We start from the raw sequence: 17500 nt of genomic DNA, 5'->3' as shown, positions 1-17500 counted from the left end.
CCCGAATCCGTTAGTATGAACATTTTCTTTTCCAAGTGAAATCCCCTAGTATATGAAAGAGTGAAAAAGTGCTTTCGTTGTTGTGGAATAAGAAGCCTTCATATCTTAATGCATGTATTTAATTTATTTTGAGCCATTAGAGCGGGATCCACTTTTTGGGGAATATGAGTCGAACCAATAACAAGAATATTTCTAGTAGAATATCTTTCACAATCCCTGGAGAGATGGTTCACTAATAGACCGAGGGATAAGTCATTCGACTCATTCACATCCAGATCATGAATGTTTGGAATCCATATTATGCAAGAAGACATTGCTTTTGCTAATTCGAATTGAAGGGTGATATAAAATCGATCTATTTCCGGCATCATATCCATAGTTAGCCCATTCATCCTAGTTAGCAGTTCCAGCTCCATATCAAGGTCATGATCGATATCGTCACTAGCATCAAGATTGTCACTATCATCAATAGCGTCACCATCATCAATATCGATCTCATCAAGAAGAAAACCTTTAGACTGGTTATCCAGGAACTTGTTCAGAAATACCGTAATGAAAGGAACATAGGAGTTTGTCGCTAGGAATTTAACCAAATAGGATCGTCCAGTTCCTATAGAACCTATCACTAAAATACCCCTAGATGGGGATAAGGCTAAGCGGAGCGAAAAGGGTTTTCAAGGAGATGGGAAATGAAAACTATTTTACCCACACGAAGTTTGTGAATAAGTGATTATCTGATAATGAGCAAGGAATATCCGTCTTTCTGCTAAACAGAATGGATTGAACTCATAATTCATTAGATGATTTTTATGAATGTCAACTAAGTATCGTAAGTAAATTGTTCTCGGTTGTTCAATCGTTTGATAACCAGAGTCATTCTTTGATAAATGATCGTTATGAGTCAGACTAAATAGAATTTGATCAATCCTATTTTCTGTCGTTAAGGTGGAGAACTAAACTAAGAATTCTCTTTCTTCATCATCAATCGAATCACTGTTCGCGACCCAAGATTCTATTTTATCAAATGATTGAACAACCGAGAGTAATTTACTTATGATACTTAGTTGACATTCATAAAAAGCATCTAATGAATTATGAGTTCAATCCTTCATGTTTAGAAGAAAGACGGATATTCCTTGCTCATTATCAGATAATCACTTATTCATAAACTTCGTGTGGGGAAAATAGTTTTCATTTCCCATCTCTTGGAAAACCCTTTTCGCTCTGCTTAGCCTTATCCCCCTCTAGGGTATTCTAGTAAAAGGTTCTATAGGAACTAGACAATCCTATTTGGTCAAATACCTAGCCACAAACTCCCATGTTTCTTTCATTACGGTATTTCTGAACAAGTTCCTGGATAATAAGTCTAAAGGTTTTCTTCTTGATGAAATCGATATTGATGATAGTGAGGATATTGATGATAGTGACAATCTTGATGCTAGTGACGATATCGATCGTGACCTTGATACGGAGCTGGAACTGCTAACTAGGATGAATGTGTTAATTGTGGATATGATGCCGGAAATAGACCGATTTTATATCACCCTTCAATTCAAATTAGCAAAAGCAATGTCTCCTTGCATAATATGGATTCTCCAGCACTATGGAGATCAAATGGTTGTTCATATACCTTTATCCTTGGAGGCTCAAGTAGAGGCCCATTTACTTATGTTTTTTCGTATGAATCTTTTGTCTCCGGCTATTGGGGATCCCATTTTCGAACCAACGCAAGATATGCTTATTGGACTTTATGTATTAACGAGCGGAAATCATCAAGGTATTTGTGTAAATAGATATAATCCATATAATCGCAGAAACTATCAAAATAAAAAAGAAGTGATAATAGTTACTAAAAGTATATGAAAGAACCCTTTTTTCGAATTCCTATGATGCAATTGGGGCTTATCGGAAGAAACGAATAAATTTAGATAGTCCTTTATGGCTCCGGTGGTGACTAGATCAATGTGTTATTGATTCAAGAGAAACTCCCATCGAAGTTCACTATGAATCTTTAGGTACTTTTTATGAGATATATGGACACTATCTAATAGTAAGAAGTATAAAAAATCCTTTTTATCTAGATTCGAACCACTGTAGGTCATATTGCTCTTTATCGAGAAATTGAAGAAGCTATACAGGGGTTTTCTCGGGCCTATTCATATTCTACCTAATTCTATGATACCGTGGGACTTCGGGGCTCTCCGGTTCAGCTAGGTCCATAGTTCCGAAATTTATACGCGAATCAAGATCGATAAAAGGAAGCTTTAAAATCACCGACTCAAACCCATTGTCGAATCCTACTCAACGGAATATAGAGGTACTTATGGTAGAACGGGCCAATCTGGTCTTTCACAATAAAGTGATAGATGGAATTGCCATGAAACGACTTATTAGTAGATTAATAGAACACTTCGGAATGGCATATACATCACATATCCTAGATCAAGTAAAAACTTTGGGGTTCCAACAAGCTACTACTACATCCATTTCATTAGGATATGATGATCTTTTAACAATACCTTCTAAGGGATGGCTAGTTCAAGATGCTGAACAACAAAGTTTGATTTTGGAAAAACACCATCATTATGAGAATGTACACGCGGTAGAAAAATTACGTCAATCCATTGAAATATGGTATGCTACAAGTGAATATTTGCGCCAAGAAATGAATCTGAATTTTAGGATGACTGACCCTTTTAATCCAGTTCATATAATGTCTTTCTCGGGAGATCGAGGAAATGCATCTCAGGTACATCAATTAGTAGGTATGAGAGGATTAATGTCGGATTCTCAAGGACAAATGATTGATTTACCTATTCAAAGCAATTTACGCGAAGGACACTCTTTAACATAATACATCATTTCTTGCTACGGAACCCGTAAAGGAATTGTGGATACTGATGTACAAACATCAGACGATGGATATCTCACTTGAAGACTTGTTGAAGTAGTTCAACACATTGTTGTACGTCGAACTGATTGTGGCACCGCCCTGGGTATTTCTGTGAGTCCTCAGAATGGGATAATGCCGGAAAGGATTTTTAATCAAACATTAATTGGTCGTGTATTAGCAGATGATATATACATGGGTTCACGATGTATTCCACTAGAAACCAAGCCATTGGCATTGGACTTGTAAATCGATTCATAACCTTTTGAGCACAACCAATCTCTATTCGAACTCCCTTTACTTGTAGGAGTACATCTTGGATTTGTCGATTATGTTTGGCCATAGTCCTACTCATAGCGACCTGGTTGAATTGGGGGAAGCTGTAGGTATTATTGCAGGTCAATCAATTGGAGAACCAGGTACTCAATTAACATTACAAACTTTTCATATAGGAGGAGTATTCACGGGGGGTACTGCAAACATGTGCGAGCCCCATCTAATGAAAAAATAAAATTCAATGAGGACTTGGTTCATCCGACACGTACATGTCATGGGCATCCCGTCTTTCTATGTTCTATAGACTTGCATGTAACTATTGAGAGTGACGATATTCTACATAATGTGAATATTCCACCCAAAAGTTTGCTTTTAGTTCAAAACGATCAATATGTAGAATCAGAACAAGTAATTGCTGACATTCGCGCAGGAATATCCACTTTGAATTTTAAAGAGAAGGTTCGAAAACATATTTATTCTGATTCAGGCGGAGAAATGCACTGGAGTACCAATGTTTATCATGCACCCGAATTTACATATGGTAATGTTCATCTATTACCAAAAACAAGTCATTTATGGATATTATTAGGAGGGTCGTGCAGGTCCAGTCTAGTCTACCTTTCGATCCACAAGGATCAGGATCAAATGAATGTGCATTCTCTTTCTGGCAAGCGAAGATATACTTCAACCTCTAAGTAACCAATGATTAGGCGAGTCAGAAATTGATTATTCAGACCTTAATCGAATCATATGTACTAGTCAGTATAATCTCGTATATTCGCTTATTCTTCAGGGAATTTGATTTATTGTCAAAAAGGCAAAGAAATAAATTCATCATTCCACTACACTCGATTCAAGAACTCGAGAATGAACTAATGCCCTATTCAGGTATCTCGATTTAAATCCCCAAATGGTATTTTCGTCGAAATAGTATTCTTACTTATTTCGATGATCCTCGATACAGAAGAAAGAGTTCGGGCATTATTAAATATGGGACTATAGAAACGTATTCAGTCATCAAAAAAGAGGATTTGATTGAGTATCGAGGAGTCAAGGAATTTAGGCCAAAATACCAAATGAAAGTAGATCGATTTTTTTTCATTCCTGAAGAGGTGCATATCTTGCCCGGATCTTCTTCCATAATGGTATTGAACAATAGTATCGTTGGGGTCGATACACAAATCACCTTAAATATAAGAAGTCGAGTCGGTGGGTTGGTCCGGGTGGAGAGAAAAAAAATGAATTGAACTAAAATATTTTCTGGAGTTATCCATTTTCCTGGAGAGACGGATAAGATGTCCAGACATACCGACGTTTTGATACCACCAGGAACATGAAAAAGAAATTCCAAGATATACAAAAAAGTTAAAAATTGATCTATGTCCAATGAATTACACCTAGTAAGAAAAGGTTCTTTGTTTTAGTTCCACCGGATCCATTGCAGGAAAGGGATAATGTGCAACTATGAATTGTCAATTATATCCTTTATGGAAATGGCAAACCGATTCGAGGAATTTCTGACACAAGTATTCAATTAGTTCGGACTTGTTTAATATTGAATTGGAACCAAGACAAAAAAAGTTTTTCTTGCGAAGAAGCTCGTGCTTCTTTTGTTGAAATAAGGACAAATGGTTTGATTCGACATTTCCTAAGAATCAACTTAGTGAAATCCCCTATTTCGTATATCGAAAAAGGAATGATCCTCGGGGTTAGGATTGTTCTCTGATAATGGATCAGATTGTACCAATATCAACCCCTTTACTACCATTTATTCCTATTCCAAGGCAAAAATTAACAATCTCTTAACCAACGTCAAGGAACTATTCATACATTGTTGAATAGAAATAAGGAATGTTAGTCGTTGATAATTTTGTCAGCAGCCAATTGTTCTCGAATGGAGCCATTCAAAGATGTAAAATATCACAGTGTGATAAAAGAATCAATTAAAAAAGATCCCCTAATTCCTTGTTAGGAATTCATTGGGCCCTTAAGGAACATGCCTTCCAATTGAGAATTTTTATTCATCTTACCATTTAATAACTCATAATCAGATCTCAGTAACTAAATATTTGCAACTTGACAATTTAAAACAGACTTTTCAAGTGATTAAATTAAAATATTATTTAATGGATGAAAATGGAAAAATTTTTAATCCCGATCCATGCCGTAACTTATTTTAAATCCATTCAATTTGAATTGGTCTTTTCTCCATCACAATTATTGTGCAGAGACATCTAAAATAATTAGTCTTGGACAGTTTATTTGTGAAAATGTATGTATAACCAAAAATGGACCGCCCCTCAAATCGGGTCAAGTTATACTTGTTCAAGTTGACTCGATAGTGATACGATCAGCTAAGACTTATTTGGCCACCCCCGGAGCAACTGTTCATGGCCATTATGGGGAAAACCCTTTACGAAGGAGATACATTAGTTACATCTATATATGAAAAATCGAGATCTGGTGATATAACACAGGGTCTTCCAAAAGTAGAATAGGTCTTAGAAGTGCGTTCGATTGATTCAATATCCATGAATCTAGAAAAGAGGGATTGAGAGTTGGAACAAATGTATACCAAGAATTCTTGGAATTCCATTGGGGATTCTTGATTGGTGCTGAGTAACTATAGCGCAAAGCCGAATCTCTTAGGTTAATAAAATCCAACAGGTTTATCGCTCCCAAGGGGTGCAAATTCATAAAGGCATATAGAAATTATTGTTCGTCAAACAACATCAAAATGTGTTGATTTCAGAAGATGGAATGTCTAATGTTTTTTCACCCGGAGAACTTATTGGATTGTTGCAAGCAGAACGAATGGGGGCGCTTTGGAAGAAGCGATCTATTACCGAGTCGTCTTATTGGGAATAACAAGAGCATCTCTGAATACTCAAAGTTTCATATTGAAGCAAGTTTTCAAGAAACTGCTCGAGTTTTAGAAAAGCGGCTCTCCGGGGTCGATCGATTGGTTGAAAGGCCTGAAAGAGAACGTTGTTTTGGGGGGGGTGATACCCGTTGGTACCGGATTCAAGGGATTAGTGCACCCTTCAAAACAACATAACAACATTCCTTTGGAAACAAAAAAAACGAATCTATTCGAGGGGGAGATGAGAGATATTTTGTTCCACCACAGAAAATTATTTGATTCTTGTCTTTCAAAAAAATTCCACGACATACCCGAACAATCATTTATAGGATTTAATGATTCCTAACAAGGATTCATCTCTTTCCTATCTACATTTGGTATGGTTATTTGCTTTGGTAATAAAAAGAATAATGAATAGAAAAGAATAATGGTTTGGGTCGTGTATCTACGTCCAATCTACAGTAGAAGAGAAGGTTCCATCGGAACAATTATTTATTTCAGTTTAGGGTTCCTCGTCTTTTTTTTTTTTGAAAAAGAATAAAAAAAAGGGGGGAGGTTGTGGGGAGAAATGACAAGAAGATATTGGAATATAAATTTGGAAGAGATGATGGAGGCAGGAGTTCATTTTGGTCATGGTACTAGGAAATGGAATCCTAAAATGGCGCCTTATATCTCTGCAAAGCGTAAGGGTATTCATATTACAAATCTTACTATAACTGCTCGTTTTTTACCAGAAGCTTGTGATTTAGTTTTTGACGCAGCAAGTAGGGGAAAACAATTCTTAATTGTTGGTACCAAAAATAAAGCAGTGATTCAGTAGAGTGGGCTGCAATAAGGGCTCGGTGTCGACAACATCTTCACCATCTAAAGTAACGATGAGTCGAAGAACAGCATGCATTGATAGGTGTTGAGGCCCCATATTGACTATCATGAGGTCTTTCTTGTAGTTGGTGCAGTCATAAGTTTTTTAACGATTCATTCTTCCATGAATTACTGAAAGTTAAAAGAAGTTCATCAAAATTTAATTGAAACATATAAGTGAAAATAAATAACTCTTCAAATTAACTAGTTTTTGTCTCTCGAATGTCCAAATGATTAATTAATTCTTTATAACGTACTCTATATTTTTTTGACAAATAAGCTAGCAGTCATTGACGTTTTCCCAAAATTTTCTTCAAACTTCTCTGAGATAAATAGTCTTTTTTGTGCAATTCTAAATGTGAAGTAAGTCTCAGTTTCTTATTGGTGAAATTGAATACTTGAAATTCAACAAATCCTTTCTTTTCTTCTTGAAAAATAACTGAAATGACAAAAAAAATTACCATAAATGAATTTTCCCTTTCTTTATTTTACAGATATGGATTTTTTCGAATTTTATTGATCAGTAATAATAATGCCAGTAATTTGAATGTGGTATATAGACTTAATTTCTTTATGAACCTCTAATTTTAGCAATTCCAATAAATTAATCAAATTTGAAATTTGATTCAGATAGGAATCCAAAAAGGTGGTAGGTACGTATTTTTCAGTCACAAAAGCGAATAATTGTAACCTAAAATGAAGAAGATTTTGTTGATTCATTTCTAGATATAATCAATACCTTATTTTATTGATTTAGTATTGTCTACTCGAATTAGATTCGAATGAGATGTAAAACAAGGCATGTTTATATTTGTTTGCTTTCAGATACTCTATACGAGACAGGGTATATAGTACTATCAATTAATTTTCAATCGTGGATACATATGTATCCTTAAGATACTCAAACGGCTACCATTATTGGTATCAAACCAATAACGATTCATACAAGCTAAATCTTCTAAACGATAATTAGGCCAAAGAAAGAACTTAAATTTAATTAATTCATTTTTATCTTTATAAAGGGGTTTCCATTCACCCAAAAATTGACTCCAGTTTTTTACATTAGTTTCGTTGCAACATACTGGATTTCTATCGACGACATTCCAATTCAAAGAATTAAAAAAACTTCGAATTCTCAATTCTCTACGACGTCTAGACCATAAAATATTTTCAGGAACAAGCAAATCAAAATGAGTTTTTTCTGTATTTATTCTTTGAGTTTGAGATTGTAGAATGAATTCGTCAAAATTCTTTTTATCAACATATCTTTGTTCTCGGTATCTTTGATTAGTTTGGTGTTTACTTTTATGAATCAATGAAATACCTATGGTTTGATACATAATAAATTGTGCATTATGTTTTACAGACAACCGAATAGGTTCGGGATCGTCTAAAGGGTGTTCTAGTGCGTTGTAGATTCTTATCCAAGACTTGTATCATTTGATGATGCCATGTTAAATTCTTATCCAAGACTTGTATCATTTGATGATGCCATGTGACTCGCTAGAAACATGTGAAGTGTATGGCTAACCCAATAACAAAAGTTTCGTAAGAGGACTGGAGCAGGCTACCATGAGACAAAAGATCTTCTCTCTAAAGAGATTCGATTCGGAACTCTTATATGTCCATGGTTCAATATTGAAATAATTTCAGAGGTTTTCCCTGACGTTGTCCGTGTCAACAAACAATTTGAAATACCTCGACTTTATTAGAACAGGTCCGAGTCAAATAGCAATGATTCGAAGCACTTCTTTTTACACTATTTCAGAAACCCAAGGACTCAAGTGTATGGATATGTAAAATACAGGATTTTCAGTCCTAGCAGGAAAGGGAGGGAAACGGATACTCAATTTAAAGTGAGTAAACAAAATTCCATACTCGATCTCATAGATACATATAGAATTCTGCGGAAAGTCGTATTCAATGAAAGTCATATGTACGGCTTGGAGGGAGATCTTTCATATCTTTCGAGATCCACCCTACAATATGTGGTAAAAAATCCAAAATAAGTTATTTTAGCCCTTATAAAAAGAAAAATGATTCTTGAACCCCTTTCACGCTCATGTCACATCGAGGTACTGCAGAAAAAAAATAGCAAAATCTGATCCAATTTATCGTAATCGATTAGTTAACATGTTGGTTAACCGTATTCTAAAACATGGAAAAAAATCATTGGCTTATCAAATTTTCTATCGAGCCGTGAAAAATATTCAACAAAAGGCAGAAACAAATCCACTATCCGTTTTACGTCAAGCAATTCGTGGAGTAACTCCCGACATAACAGTAAAAACAAGACATGTAGGTGGATCGGCTCATCAAGTTCCCATTGAAATAGGATCCACACAAGGAAAAGCACTTGCCATTCGTTGGTTATTAGAGGTATCCTGAAAACATCCGAGTTGAAATATGGCTTTCAAATTAAGTTTTGAATTAGTGGATGCTGCCAAAGGGAGTGGCGATGACATACGCAAAAAGGAAGAGACTCATAGAATGGAAGAGGCAAATAGTGCTTTTGCACATTTTCGTTAATCCATGAACAGGATCTATACATCTCGATCGGAAAAGAATCAAGAGAAAAAGAAACAATCGGAATTGATCGATAGATTTCTCAAAACAAACGAAAAGGAAACGAAAGATGAAACATAAATCATGGATCAACTAAGCCCTCTCGGGGACTTTCTTAAAGAGGAACCTCATGTAAATACCATGGAATAAGGTTTGATCCTATTCATGGAGATTCCGTAACTATTCCAAAAATGGAAAGTTCGACACAATTGGTATTTTTTTTTGGAAATTGGAAGCAGCTACTAATTCATGAATATCGCATACTTGTATAACTTGTAAGCAGTTACTCTAGGGATATCTTCAAAAGAGATTTTCAGTTCAATTCGTTTCATTTTTCTATCCACCCGACCAAACCACCGACTCGGATTCTTAGATTTAAGGTGATTTGTGTATCGACCCCAACGATACTATTGTTCCGTACCATTATGGAAGAAGATCCGGGCAAGATATGCACCTCTTCAGGAATGAAAAAAAATCGATCTACTTTCATTTGGTATTTTGGCCTAGATTCCTTGATTCCTCAATACTCAATCAAATCCTCTTTTTTAATGACTGAATGTGTTTCTATAGTCCAATATTTAATAATGCCCGAACTCTTTCTTCTGTATCGAGGATCATCGAAATAACCAAGAATACTATTTCGACGAAAAATACCATTTACGGGGATTTCAATCGAGATACGTGAACAGGGCATTAGTTCATTCTCGAGTTCTTGAACGAGTGTAGTGGAATGATGAATTTATTTCTTCACCTTTTTGACAATAAATCAGAATTCCCATGAAGAATAGGCGAATATACGAGATTATATTGACCAGTACATATGATTCGATTAAGGTTTGAATAATCAGGAATCCTATCTTCTTTTTACCATAAAAATCCGAACTACCTGATCATTGGTTACTGAGAGGTTATAAGTATATCTTCGCTTGCCAGAAAGAGAATGCGCATTCATTTGATCTTGATCCTTGTGGATCGAAAGGCAGACTAGACTAGACCTGCACGGCCCTCCTAATAATATCCATAAATGACTTGTTTTTGGTAATAAATGAACATTACCAAATGTAAATTTGGGTGCATGATAGACATCGGTACTCCAGTGCATTTCTCCGTCTGAATTAGAATAAATATGTTTTTGAACCTTCTCTTTAAAATTCAAAGTGGATATTCCTGACCGAATCTCAGCAATTACTAGTTCTGATTCTATATATTGATCGTTTTGAACTAAAAGCAAACTTCTGGGTGGAATATTCACATTATGTAGAATATCTTCACTCTCAATAGTTGCATACAAGTCTATAGAACATAGAAAGGTGGGATGCCCATGATGTGTACATGTCGGATGAACCAAGTCCTCATTGAATTTTATTTTTCCATTAGATGGGGATCACACATGTTCTGCAGTATCCCCCGTGAATACTCCTCCGGTATGAAAAGTTCGTAATGTTAATTGAGTATCCGATTCTCCAATCGATTGACCTGCAATAAAACCTACAACTTCCCCCAATTCAACCAGGTCCCATGAGTAGGACTACGTCCATAACATAATCGACAAATCCAAGATGTACTCCTACAAGTAAAGGGAGTTCCAATAGAGATTGGTTGTGCCCGAAAGGTTATGAATCGATTTACAAGTCCAATGTTAATGGCTTGGTTTCTAGTGGCAATACATCATGAACCCATGTATATATCATCTGCTAATACACGGTCAATTAATGTTTGAATAAAAATCCTTTCCGGCATTATCCCATTCTGAGGACTCACAGAAATACCCCGGGCGGTGCCACAGTCCGTTCGACGTCCAACAATGTGTTGAACTACTTCAACAAGTCTGCGAGTGAAATATCTAGCATCTGATGTTCGTACAACAATATCCACAACTCTTTTATGGGATCCGTAGCAAGAAATGATGTATTCTGTTAAAGAGAGTCCTTCGCGTAAATTGCTTTGAATAGGTAAATCAATCATTTGTCCTTGAGAATCCGACATTAATCCTCTCATACCTACTAATTGATGTACCTGAGATGCATTTCCTCGAGCTCCCGAGAAAGACATTATATGAACTGGATTAAAAGGGTCAGTCATCCTAAAATTCAAATTCATTTCTTAGCGCAAATATTCATTGTTGCATACCATATTTCAATGGATTGACGTAATTTTTCTACCGCATGTACATTCCCATAATGATGGTGTTTTTCCAAAATCAAACTTTGTTGTTCAGCATCTTGAACTAGCCATCCCTTAGAAGGTATTGTTAAAAGATCATCAATTCCTAATGAAATGGATGTAGTAGTAGCTTGTTGGAACCCCAGAGTTTTTACTTGATCCAGGATATGTGATGTATATGCCATTCCGAAGTGTTCTGTTAATCTACTAATATGTCGTTTCATGGCAGTTCCATCTATCGCTTTATTGTGAAAGACCAGATTGGCCCGTTCTGCCATAAGTACCTCTATACTCCGCTGAGTAGGATTCGACAATGGGTTTGAGTCGGTGATTGTAAAGCTTTCTTTTATCGATCTTGATTCGCATATAAATTCCGGAACTATGGACCTAGCTGAACCGGAGAGCCCCGAAGTCCCATGGTATCATAGAATTAGGTAGCATATGAATAGTCCCGATAAAGAGCAATATGACCAACAGTGGTTCGAATGTATATAAAATGGAATTTTTTTTTAGACTTCTTACTATTAGATAGTGTCTATGAATCTCATAAAAAGTACCTAAAGATTCATAGTGAACTTCGATGGGAGTTTCTCTTGAAGCAATAACGTGTTGATCTAGTCACCACCGGAGCCACAAAGGACTATCTAAATTGATTTGTTTCTGCCGATAAGCCCCAATTGCATCATAGGAATTCGAAAAAAGGGTTCTTTCATATACTTATAGTAACTATTGTCACTTCTTTTTTTATTTTGATAGTTTCTGCGATTACATGGATTATATTTATTTACACAAATACCTCGATGATTTTGCTCGTTAATACGTAGAGTCCAATAAGCATATCTTGCGTTGGTACGGAAATGGGATCCCCAATAGCCAGAGACAAAAGACTCATATGAGAAAACATAAGTAAACGGGCCTCTAATTGAGCCTCCAAGGATAAAGGTACATGAATAGCCATTTGATCTCCATCAAAATTGACATTGAATCCCTTTGTCACGCCCCGAGCTACCCCCAAGACGCGGACACGGGACCTAGGACCACAAGTGATCCCAAGCTAACTCTGCTGGCATGATCATGAGCATACTAAAGAAAATAAACTGATGCGGAAGCTAATTCATAAATAAATCTGAAAAGATGGGGAATACCCATATACTGTAACTGAATATATCAAATCTGAGAGTTTAATACAAAAGAAATATCAAACTCAAAACACTAAGCTGAATCTAACTATGTCTGAAATAAGCCTCTAAACTGACTAGAAGTGCTGGGACATGCCCCAGCTAAGTCTAGAAAATCTGAAATTAAAAGACTGAAAACTGAAAGATGACATGACTATTGTCCTCGAAGAATGAGGACTCACCACTTATGCTGCTGAACTGGAGATCGGGAATCGATCTAAGCGTGATCTGGATACTGAGAACCTGAACCTATATCACGAGAAGATGTAGCGCACGTATGCGTCAGTACTTGAAGGGTACTGAGCATGCAGGATAGAGTAAAGCTGAAATAACATATAACTGAACAAAGCAATGAAGCAATGAAATAATCTGAACATGGTATAGATACTGAAAATACTGAATACTAAGCTAACTGATGCAATGACCAAATTTATAACATGTTGAGACTGAATACTGACTGTACTGAAATATGGTAAATGCAATAGAGTCTGACTGAACTGTGGGAGCTACTAATAACCGACATAAAACCACATGAGCTAAATGTGGAGTCCGATGTACACGCCCCATCGAGAGGACCCAATATACCCTGCCAGAGGTATAGAGGCATGCTGGCGTGATCACTAAACTGATGTTGCCCACAGAGGGAACTTACACCTACGTGGCTCGTAGTTCTGGGACTATATGGGTACGCTGAAACCCTAGTCCAACTCGGTATTATGCTACTCCTAATGAATTAAGTGGTTAATTGGTTATGACTGAATTTCTATAAATACTGGATAGCTCGAAACTGAACATGCAAACTGAGAATGCAACAATTAATCTGATAATGATGCATTCATAAACTGAGGCATGTATAACTGAATATATTATGACTGAAATACTGAATAGCTTAAAATACTGACATGTAAATACTCATACTTGAAAACTCCTTTTTAGAAAACAATACTCTGATCATTGATGACTTGGGAAGTCATACTGCATAAACATTGATGGTATATCTAGATACCATACTATTCATACATTGATGACCTACTCAATTGTCATACTAATCATGTATTAGAAGCTCTTTCTCAAAACTCATCTTAACTTTCTCAAAAACTCAATTTAAAACTCAAGTGTTGTCTTAAAGAAAAGTTTCTCATGATTTATAACTCAAAATAGGGTTTATGCTGAAATATACTGATAATGTGGCATAAAACTAGAGCATGTATATCTGAATAACTGAAATATCTGACCTAGCATGTGTAATTCAAGAACTAATGAACTACATAGCTAGGGTTCTGAAATTTATGCGATAAACTGAGCAATAACATGATAATCTGATTTGGAACATTTAAATAACTAATTCACGATGATCTGCTGTAATTCTAGAAACCCTAGGTCTGTTCATAATCATGGAATCAAGAATCTGACTGAATTCTAGGGACCTAATGGGTGAAAGGAACCCACTAGTGAAATCCCACATACCTGGTGACGAATTCCACAGAGAAATCTTTCGATTTCAGGGCTGGAACTGATGGAACCTTGCTACGTTCTTGAACTAGGGTTCTTGACTTATTTTCTCCTTTTAGCGTTCTAATTCTTCTAAGTTTGATTAATGATTTGACTTAGGTAAGTTCTAGTTATGTTTCTAGGCTTAAACTAATTAAAACCTCATGATTTAGGGTCTAAACGACGTATCTTAGGGGTTAAACGAAATAGGAAAAGACCAAAAGACCCTTGAATTAGCTGCTGTCGGAGTGACTGACGGACTGGACTGACGGTCCGTCAATCAATCGACGGTCCGTCGATTGGGTCCGTAGGTCAAGTCTGCCCGACAGGGCTTCACTAAAACGGGAATAATGTTTTACTCGGAGGTCGGACTTTAGCAAACTCGGTGGCGTTGGAAAGATAATTAAATTATCTATCTAACCATAGGTCATGGGGCATCTAATTCCTTTTTTGCTAAAAGTTATGACCATCTGAAGTTGGCCTATCAGAATTTTCAGCTAACTGGCTGTTGACCCTAACTTACGGTTAGACCTAGGGACCGTGGATCGATTGACGGTCCGTGCTGGTCAACCATCAATCGGGACTGAAGCTGGGCTTTTGGGTCATCGATCCACGGACACGAACTACAGTCCGTGACCTGACTTACGGACCGTAAGTCCGGCCGTGGGTCAACACTTAGCCAAATTTTCTGACTGAGTTCTGGGAAAGTTTTCTGCCACGAACCACGGACCTGCAGGACGGACCGTGAGTCCATCTACGGTCCGTGGATGGTGTCGTGAGTGCCACCTGCAACACCATAAATCTGCAATCTGGTCTATTTTCAGATACGGGGTGTTACACCCTTGCAAACTAATGGATGTAAAGAAATAGCGTGCCCCTCCACTAAAATGGGCTGGAATGCCTGTATGCCTAATCTATGCAGCGTAGGTGCTCTATTCAGCAATTCAGGGTGTCCCTGCATAACTTGTTGAAGGATTTCCCATACAATCGGCTCTTTTACTCGAATTTACTCTTAGCAACTCCTATGTTCGAAGCAAGATGTTATCTAATTAGACCACGAATTACAAATGTCTGGAAAATTTCTATTGCTATTTCACGAGGCAATCCAGATAGATGTAATGAAAGTGAAGGACCCACGACAATGACAGAACGTCCTGAATAATCGACTCGTTTACCAAGCAGAGTCTCACAAAATCTTCCCTCTTTGCCTTCAATTCCATCAGAAAATGACTTGTAAACTTTATTATGACCGTCCCTCATTGGTTGTCCCCGGATTCCATTATCAAGAAGTGTATCCACGGCTTCTTGTACTAATTTCTCCTGACACATTACTAATTCTCCTGGCGTAGATCTACTTGTTGTTAATAGATCGGTAAGGGTATTGTTCTGATAGATAACTCTTCTATAGAGTTCATTAATATCTCATCTCATTATTTTACTCCTATCTATCTGAATGATCGATCTCAACTCAAGAGGAAGAACTGGTAATAGACACAAAACCATCTATTTTGATTCTATATTTGTTCGAATAAAATTCTTAGCCAATTCCACGCATCTAACCAAAAAGCCCTTTCTTCTTCCAACTTTTCGATCTTCCCATTCATTCCCTGTGTGCCCTTCTTCCCCCAATTATTCCCATTCTACCAACTAATTCTCTATAATAATTTGTAAATCTAGATCGGCTAATTGTTCTCGGAAAGCACCTGCGCCAATAGAGATTTCTCGATTGCGAAATGTATCGAAACCAACCCTAGGTAGTAAAAAAAGTGGGATGTTGTATTTCCAAGAATGGATTTCATATTCGAATAAACCTTGTAATGGTAAGAAAGTGGGCTTTTTAGTTATGGGCCTAGCAAAAGAAAAATTGGGATAGGATTCTATAGGATCTCCCCCCTTTCAAAATCGGACGTGAAAGTTTCCTTTCATCCAGCTCAAGTAGGTACACCAAATAAGGAAAGGAGTTCTCGTCTTCAAACTCTATAAAATCCCAAAATAAAAAGGTATACTCCTTACTCAAGTTCCCAGTGAAGACGAAACAAGATTTCAGTGATTCCGTCTTCTATTAATTCTTTATTCAAATTCAATTCCAACAAATAAAATAGAAAATTCTTGAGTAGTCTACTTCCCTTTGAATGATAAATCCCTTAACTCTTAATAATTAAAGGAATACCTTGGAACCCATAAGGGATTTACTTGTCTATATATTGTTCCATTCGATCGTTTAGGTCCCGACTTCACCTGCCCTTAAAGTCTATACGTGATAGATAGACTCCTGGAACCATGACATATTTGCTTACTTAAACATAATTTCTTTCCACAAAAAGAAGAGAAATGGTTCATTACACAAAATAAAAAGCTTTTGTTACGAGGTACAAATAGAAATTCCTCTTTATTTGATATGTTACGAAATCGACCATAGATCAATTCCCTTTTTATTTGGGAGTATTAACTACACCCCAATTCTAAGTTTCATGTTACTCTTTCCAAGTGACATGTCAGGTCTAGGGCATCCCAATTGGATTGACTGGGATGACAGTTTCTCCTTTCGAGTTTGTAAAATAAGAATTTCGATCAAATCACAAATCGCAGTATACTAGGCCTTCTAATTCTTTAAGAGGTTTATCTAAAAGATTCGCAATATAACTAGGAAGACGTTTTAAAAACCACACATAGGTTACTGGGCATGCGAGTTTGATATAGCCCATTTGATATCTTTGTATCCGACAATCAACAAATTCGACTCCGCATTGTTCACAAAATTTTGGGTCTTCCTTTTCATCTCCGATTACTCGATAATTTCCACAAGCACAAATTTCGCTTTTTATAGGACCAAAAATTCTTTCACAAAATAATCCATCTTTTTCGGTTTATTTGTTTTGTAATGAAAAGTATAGGTTTTTGTTACCTCTCTAACTATCTCTCCACTAGGCAAGATTTTTGTAGCCCAAGCACTTATTCGTTGAGGAGAAACCGATCCAATTCGGAGTTGTTGATGTTTAGATCGATCAATCATAAAAGAAAAATTATTATTCATTTTGATTAAGCTTCCTTCCTATTAATTAGGAAGTTCTTCTCATATACAAGGAAATGATTCAATTCCAGAGCTAAAGATCGTAGTTCTTGAACGAGCAATCGAAAAGATTCTGGAGCATCTTCGAGATTAGGTATTGTTCCCCCAATGATTATAGTACCAAGTACTTCCTGGCGAGCTTT

At 36.5% G+C, this 17500-nt stretch overlaps 3 pseudogenes across 1 annotated transcript; 1 reads left to right on the top strand and 2 right to left on the bottom strand.

The window, feature by feature from the left end:
* Nucleotides 1-2308: 2308 nt before the first annotated feature.
* Nucleotides 2309-6700, top strand: LOC125812347 (DNA-directed RNA polymerase subunit beta''-like; annotated as a pseudogene).
* Nucleotides 6701-9753: 3053 nt separating this feature from the next.
* On the bottom strand, nucleotides 9754-11896 carry LOC125812348 (DNA-directed RNA polymerase subunit beta''-like; annotated as a pseudogene). The gene is made up of 2 exons (XR_007441993.1): nucleotides 10386-11896; nucleotides 9754-10315 (listed from the first exon to the last, which is right to left on the bottom strand). The product of XR_007441993.1 is annotated as a DNA-directed RNA polymerase subunit beta''-like (transcript).
* Nucleotides 11897-12402: 506 nt separating this feature from the next.
* LOC125812361 (DNA-directed RNA polymerase subunit beta'-like) lies at nucleotides 12403-15887 on the bottom strand (annotated as a pseudogene).
* Nucleotides 15888-17500: the final 1613 nt, after the last annotated feature.

The sequence above is a fragment of the Solanum verrucosum genome, unplaced genomic scaffold (assembly GCF_900185275.1).
Source record: "Solanum verrucosum unplaced genomic scaffold, falcon-dt-bn FXZP01000145.1, whole genome shotgun sequence".
Taxonomy (NCBI): Eukaryota; Viridiplantae; Streptophyta; class Magnoliopsida; order Solanales; family Solanaceae; genus Solanum; species Solanum verrucosum.
This window is presented reverse-complemented; position numbering and strand designations above follow the sequence as displayed.